We start from the raw sequence: 6,519 nt of genomic DNA on the forward strand, positions 1-6,519 counted from the left end.
GAAACAAGATGTTGAATTTTGTTCACTTGTTCTTTTTATTTTATAGATAGGTAAAAGGGAAGTGGAGTCCATTTTATCTCCTATTCTAGAGCTGATTCCGCCAAAACTAAAGATTAACTATTAAACTGTTATCTTATTGCTACTTTTTGCATATTTCTCTGAAGTTTAAGCTTAGAATAAATTCTTCTTGCTGGGAGCGGTGGCTCAAGCCTGTAACCCCAGCACTTTGGGAGGCCAAGGCTAGTGGATCACCTGAGGTCAGGAGTTCAAGACCAGCCTGGCCAGCATGGTGAAACCCTGTCTCTACTTAAAAATACAAAAAAATAGCCAGGTGTGATGGTGGGCACCTGTAATCCCAGCTACTCGGAAGACTGAGGCAGGAGAATCACTTGAACCCAGGAGGTGGAGGTTGCAGTGAGCCAAGATCACGGCACTGCACTCCACAAAATAAGACTCTGTTTCAAAAAAAAAAGAATAAATTTCTCTCATGCCCTATCCCACCCCAAGACCATATAAAATGTCTCTCTTTTATGCCCCACTGCACTTGTGACTCTAAGATGATATACTTCCTAGCCACCTTCCACCACCCTCACGCCCTTCCATTAACTTAGAATCCTTAAGGGCAAAAATTGTCTTTGTTCCCTGCTCCTCATGGCCTGATTTATATTAGGCACTTAATAAGTAACCCTTGAATTATTTACTGATGTATGGACACTATTCTTGTGGTCAATGAAGAAAATGAAAAAAAAAATGTTTAATGTAAAAATGCAAACTAAAAATAAATTCAAAGCTTCTTTGCTCATATCTCCCTCATGTTTTTGTTTTAGTCATTAAACAAAACTTACCCTATCACTCAACCTAAACATCCTAACACTCTTCACCTTTTAGTGTATTTACACAATTAATTAGTAATTCTGCTGTAATTTTACCTTAATTACTCTTCCTTGGGTGAAACATAGCAAAATGGTCAAATCTGAGTTTCTCAACTCAAAGTTGAGCTTAGGTGTTCACAACCAGCTTTACTGAATGTAAACATGTGTTTAACTTTGTTTTATATTCAATAGTTATAAAGGGATGTTTCCCTTCTCTGAGCAAAAAAAAAAAAAAAAAAAAAAAAAAAAAAAAAAAAAAGCCCTCCTAATTTCTTAGAAAATAACTGAATGAGAAAGAGTTCCTTATCATAAAGCAATTTTGTGGTGCAACTAAGGCTAATTCTTGACACTCAAACTAGTAGATGAGACATGAGATGCTGCAGTGACAAGTTGGTATGTATTGCCCAACCAGTGTCACACAATGTTCCCATCTGTCTTTGTTCCAAAATACATGGCAGACGGGAACAAGCACAAGTAGACCAGAGTTAGATAATTCTTGCTGCATAATGCACCCATATGAGGCAATCAAAAACCAAGGATTACTAGGTGACTTAGAGATACTACATAAAGGCCGGGCGCCGTGGCTCACGCCTGTAATCCCAGCACTTTGGGAGGCTAAGGCAGGCAGATCTCAAGGTCGGGAGTTTGAGACCAGCCTGGCCAATATGGTGAAACCCCATCTCTACTAAAAATACAAAAATTAAGCGGGCATAGTGGCATGTGCCTGTGGTCCCAGCTGCTCGGGAGGCTGAGGCAAAGGAGTCACTTGAACCCGGGAGTCAGAGGTTGCGGTGAGCCAAGATTGCACCATTGCACTCCAGCCTGGGCGACAGAGCGAGACTCTGTCTCAAAACAAAACAAAACAAAACAAAAAAGAAGGATTACATAAAATAGTTTGCAATACCACACTACCGTAATGAGAACTGAAAGAGGCTAATGTGTTGGAGAAACAAGAAGCCAAGCCTTCCCCTACTGTTGTTACTATCACTGGGGGACGACATAATAAATGCTCAATGAATGTCGGCTCATTCCACTCCTCTCTCGCCTGCCGCCCAGGCCGGATCACCATCTGAGAGGTCTTACACGTACACTGAGAGTTACCAAGTAAGGAGGAACATGGTGACTTGGGGCAATTGGAAGTGGGGTTTCCTCTTTCTTTTCTGTAGGAATTGTCCAGTGCCATGCTAGTTAACAATCAGCTCTCCCAAGCATGGCAGTGGACAGCCTTGGATTTTACCATTTGCCAATTTCCATGGTGTAAATACTTTCATCATCTCATTGCCAATCTCAAGCTACTAACCTGAGTTTGCTGAAATATGTCCTTTAAATACATTAGATATCTCAGATATTTCAGCTTCTCCCTTCAGTAACTTATAAAAATGAACAGAAAATTACTTGGTATTTAGAAGACATAAACAACACTGTTAATCAACATGATCAACAGCAGGATAACAATTATTTTCCTTTGCAAATGGAACATTCTCCAATAGGGATGATATTTTATGACGTTAATCTCAAATATATAAAAGGATTCAAATAATACAGACTATGCTCTCTAATCACAGAGAATTAAACCTATAACTGAAATTATTTGAAAATGTTTGGAAATTTACAAATTAAACAGCACACTTCTGCATAACCCACAGAAAACAAAGAAGAAATCACAGAAGGAATTAGAATATATTTTGTGCTGAATAAAAAACCAGAACATTTCAAATTTTGTGGAATAGGACTTAAAAGAGCATTGAGTATAATTTATAGCTTTAAATGCTTCAACTAGAAAAAATAAAAAGATCTCATATCAGCAACCCTAAGATTGTCATATTAAGATGCTGGAAATGAAGTATATATTACCATGAAACTTAAGAGAACAAAAAAAAAAATACGAGTATAAATCAAAAGAGAGAAAACTAGAGAATTTCAGTTAAACCAAAAGGTTGTATTTTGAAAAGGGCAACTCGCTAGGTATATTAATCAAGGAAAAATTAGAAAAGGTGCAGATGACCATTATCTAGAATAATAAAAGAATATCATTACAGATCTTACCTACATAAAAGTAGAATAAAAAATTAAGAAAGTGTTTATGCTAATTAATTTGAAAGCTTAGATGAATTGGGTAAATTTACCTTGAAAGATAAAAATTACCAAAAGAGGGCCAGATGCAGTGGCTCATGCCTGTGATCCCAGCACCTTGGGAGGCTGAGGCAGGTGGATCAATTGAGGTCAGGAGTTCGAGAACAGCCTGGTTAACATCATGAAACCCTGACTCTACTAAAAATATATTTTTTTAAATTAGCCGGGCATGGTGGTGAGTACCTGTAGTCCTAGCTACTCAGGAGGCTGAGGCAGGAGAATCGCTTGAACCTGGGAGGTGGAGGTTGCAGTGAGCCAAGATCACACCACTGCACTCCAGCATAGGTGGCAGAGCAAGACTCTATCCAAACAAACGAACAAAAAACTTACCAAAATACACTCAAGAATAAATACAAAATTTCAATAGCATGGAAATAATTAAATAAACAGACTTTGCATATTGAATTGGTTTTACAATTTAAATAGAGTTTGTTTAACTGAATTCAAATGAATACTTATGAAAGAAATAATACACTCACAAACTTTAAAAAAAAAAAAAAAAAAAGAAGAGAAATAGGCTGGGCGCTGTGGCTCACACGTGTAATCCCAGCACTTTGGGAGGCCGAGACGGGCAGATCACGAGGTCAAGAGATCAAGACCATCCTGGCCAACACGGTGAAACCCTGTCTCTACTAAAATACAAAAATTAGCTGGGCATGGTGGCACTGGCCTGTAGTCCCAACTACTCAGGAGGCTAAGGCAGGAGAATTGCTTGAACCTGGGAGGTGGAGGTTGCAGTGAGCCAAGATCATGCAACTGCACTCCAGCCTGGAAACAGAATGAGACGTCATCAAAAAAAAAAAAAAAAGAAGAAGAAGATGACAAAGAAGAAGAGAAATAAACTTTTCTCAAATATTTTATCAGTAAAAAATTATCTTGATACTAAAAAATCAGAAAAAATACATAAAAATACCCTCTAACATCAATGTTACTCAAGAGCATATGTGCAAATCCCAAAAGAAAATATTAGCAAACTAAATCCAGCAATAGTAACATTGGGATTTAGGTCCCAAAGCAAAGTTAGTTTACCTTTAGGAAAATCAAACAAACAAGGTGCTTCACCTCATTAACCAAATAAGGCTAACATCTATTTGATTATATAACCAGATGCAGGAAAAACATCTGACAAAATTCAACATCCATTCTTAATATTTCTCAGAAATGTAGCAATAACAAAGTACATTGTTAACCTATTTAAAAATGTACAACACCTTACAGTTAACATCATACTAGTCATAAAGGCTGAATGATTTCCTCTTAAGATCAGTAACAAGATAAATATTTTTTTCTGCCTTTATTCATTCTATTCATCATTGTAACAAAGGTTCTATAGTCAGTCTACAGAGCAATTCAAAGGAACAAAAGTCAGTGATTGAAATGGAAGAAGGAAAACTGGTTTTATTCACAGATGACATTATCGTATGTGTAAAAATTCTTAAGAAATTTAAAGACAATCTATAGTAACTGATAAGTGAATCTAGTCAGGTTATGAGACAAGAACAATGTACAAAATGTATGTGTATTTCTACATGACAGGAACACTTACAAATTGAAATTAAAAATCAATATCTGTTACAGTAGCATAAAAATAAATAGTTAAGAACAAATTAAACAAAATGTGTGCAAGATTCGTAAGACTGAAGATGCTAAACAATTGCCAGAGAGAAATATAAAATGATGTAATGAAAGGGTGTAAAGTGTTCAAGGATTTGAAGACTTTACTTTTCCTTAAAATCATCTCCAGAGTCAAATATATTCCAATCAAAATCTTACCAGGCATTTTTATAGACATCGACAAGCAGTATTTAAAATATATATGCGGTGGGATTTACATAGAATGGAAATAACAAGATTGCTCTGAAAAATAACAAATTTGAAAGAATTGTATTATCAAATTTCTTTTTTCCCCCCCCCCCCAACAAAAGCAGCTTGATTTTATTGCGAGGAAGCTAGGAAGGAATAGGACAAGTGAGGGTCTCCACAGGAACACCATTGCCCAGCATGACTGCCAAGTCCCAGGTCTGTCTGGAAGCCAGGGGAGGATCAGCATCCTGCCCCCTTTGGTCCATCCTGTGGGCTGTGGGGACCAGGTCCCTACTACTCGAGGCCAAGGTAGGAAACAGTCTTTCCTGTTTCTTCAGGGCTGCAAGCAGAGTGTCCACGCTGGGCTCAGATCCAATGCAGATCTCCTTGTTGGGCAGGTCAGTGTCATACTTAACTCCTCCAAGCTTATCAAGGACCCGGGAGACAGTTTCAGCACAGCTTCCACAGGTCACGTCCACGGAGAACACGTGCTTCGGCATGACTGAGGCAGCGGCAGCGTGGTGGCGGTGGCAGCAGCGCCTCTCTGGGCTCCTATCAAATTTCAATTATTGTACAAAGCTATGGTAACAAGGTACAGTATTAGCCTGAATTTAGAGGTATAGGTTATAAAACAAAATATCCAGAAACAAATTTACACATGTAAGCTCAGTTGATTTTCAACAGAGTAGCTAGAGTGACACAGTGGAGGGATTGGTTCTTTCAAAAAATGATGCCACAACAATTTATATTATCTGGGAAATAATAATTAGCTTTGATTCTGTCCTCAGACCGACCACAAAAAAATTAACTTGAAACAGATCACAGGCCAAAAGTAAAAATTTAGGATGTGTAACTTCTAGAGAAAAACAGAGTAGAAAATTTTTGCAACCTTGGCGTAAGCAAAGATAGGCCAAAAAAAGCATGACATATTTTTCTTTTAACTTTTGTTTAAAGAAAATACTTCTGCTCTTCAAAGGATGCTGTCAGAAAAAAAGCAAGCCAGACTAAGAGAAAATATTGAGTATTTTATGCAATAAAGTCGAAAAATAAGACAGCCGATTATCCCTTTTTGAAATAATAAAAAATTAAAACTTGCCAAAAATTAATCTTTTAATATCCTGAGATAATAATAGTGATAATATTTGTTGTAATAGTAGTAGTAGTAAATTAAATAGAAGTTTATCAATTATGGAAAGCTGAGAACCACCTTAATTGCTTGTTCCTTTCATGAAAATTCCACTTTAAAATACCTGCCAAAAAACAGATCGTTAAACACTGTTTGGGTGTTATGACTATTGCATTATGAGAGAAAACACAAAGTTTATTTGGTTAAATATTTTTCCAGTCATGTAAAATGTGCTCACTTTCTTTTTTTTTTTTTTCTTTTTTCTTTTTTTTTTTTTTTTTTTGAGATGGAGTCTCCCTCTGTCGCCCAGGCTGGAGTGCAGTGGCGCAATCTCGGCTCGCTGCAAGCTCCGTCTCCTGGGTTCATGCCATTCTCCTACCTCAGCCTCCCGAGTAGCTGTGACTACAGGCGCCCACCACCATGCCCGGCTAATTTTTTTGTATTTTTAGTAGAGACAGGATTTCACCATATTAGCCAGGATGGTCTCGATCTCCTGACCTCGTGATCTGCCCACCTTGGCCTCCCAAAGTGCTGGAATTACAGGCGTGAGCCACCGTGCCCAGCCAGTGTGCTCACTTTCACTTA

The 6,519-nt window shown here is 37.7% G+C and overlaps 1 pseudogene across 1 annotated transcript; it reads right to left on the reverse strand.

The window, feature by feature from the left end:
* Nucleotides 1–4,920: 4,920 nt before the first annotated feature.
* On the reverse strand, nucleotides 4,921–5,352 carry LOC144338421 (copper transport protein ATOX1 pseudogene; annotated as a pseudogene). The gene has a single exon (XR_013412504.1). The product of XR_013412504.1 is annotated as a copper transport protein ATOX1 pseudogene (transcript).
* Nucleotides 5,353–6,519: the final 1,167 nt, after the last annotated feature.

This window comes from Macaca mulatta, chromosome 20 (genome assembly GCF_049350105.2).
Source record: "Macaca mulatta isolate MMU2019108-1 chromosome 20, T2T-MMU8v2.0, whole genome shotgun sequence".
Lineage (NCBI taxonomy): Eukaryota > Metazoa > Chordata > Mammalia > Primates > Cercopithecidae > Macaca > Macaca mulatta.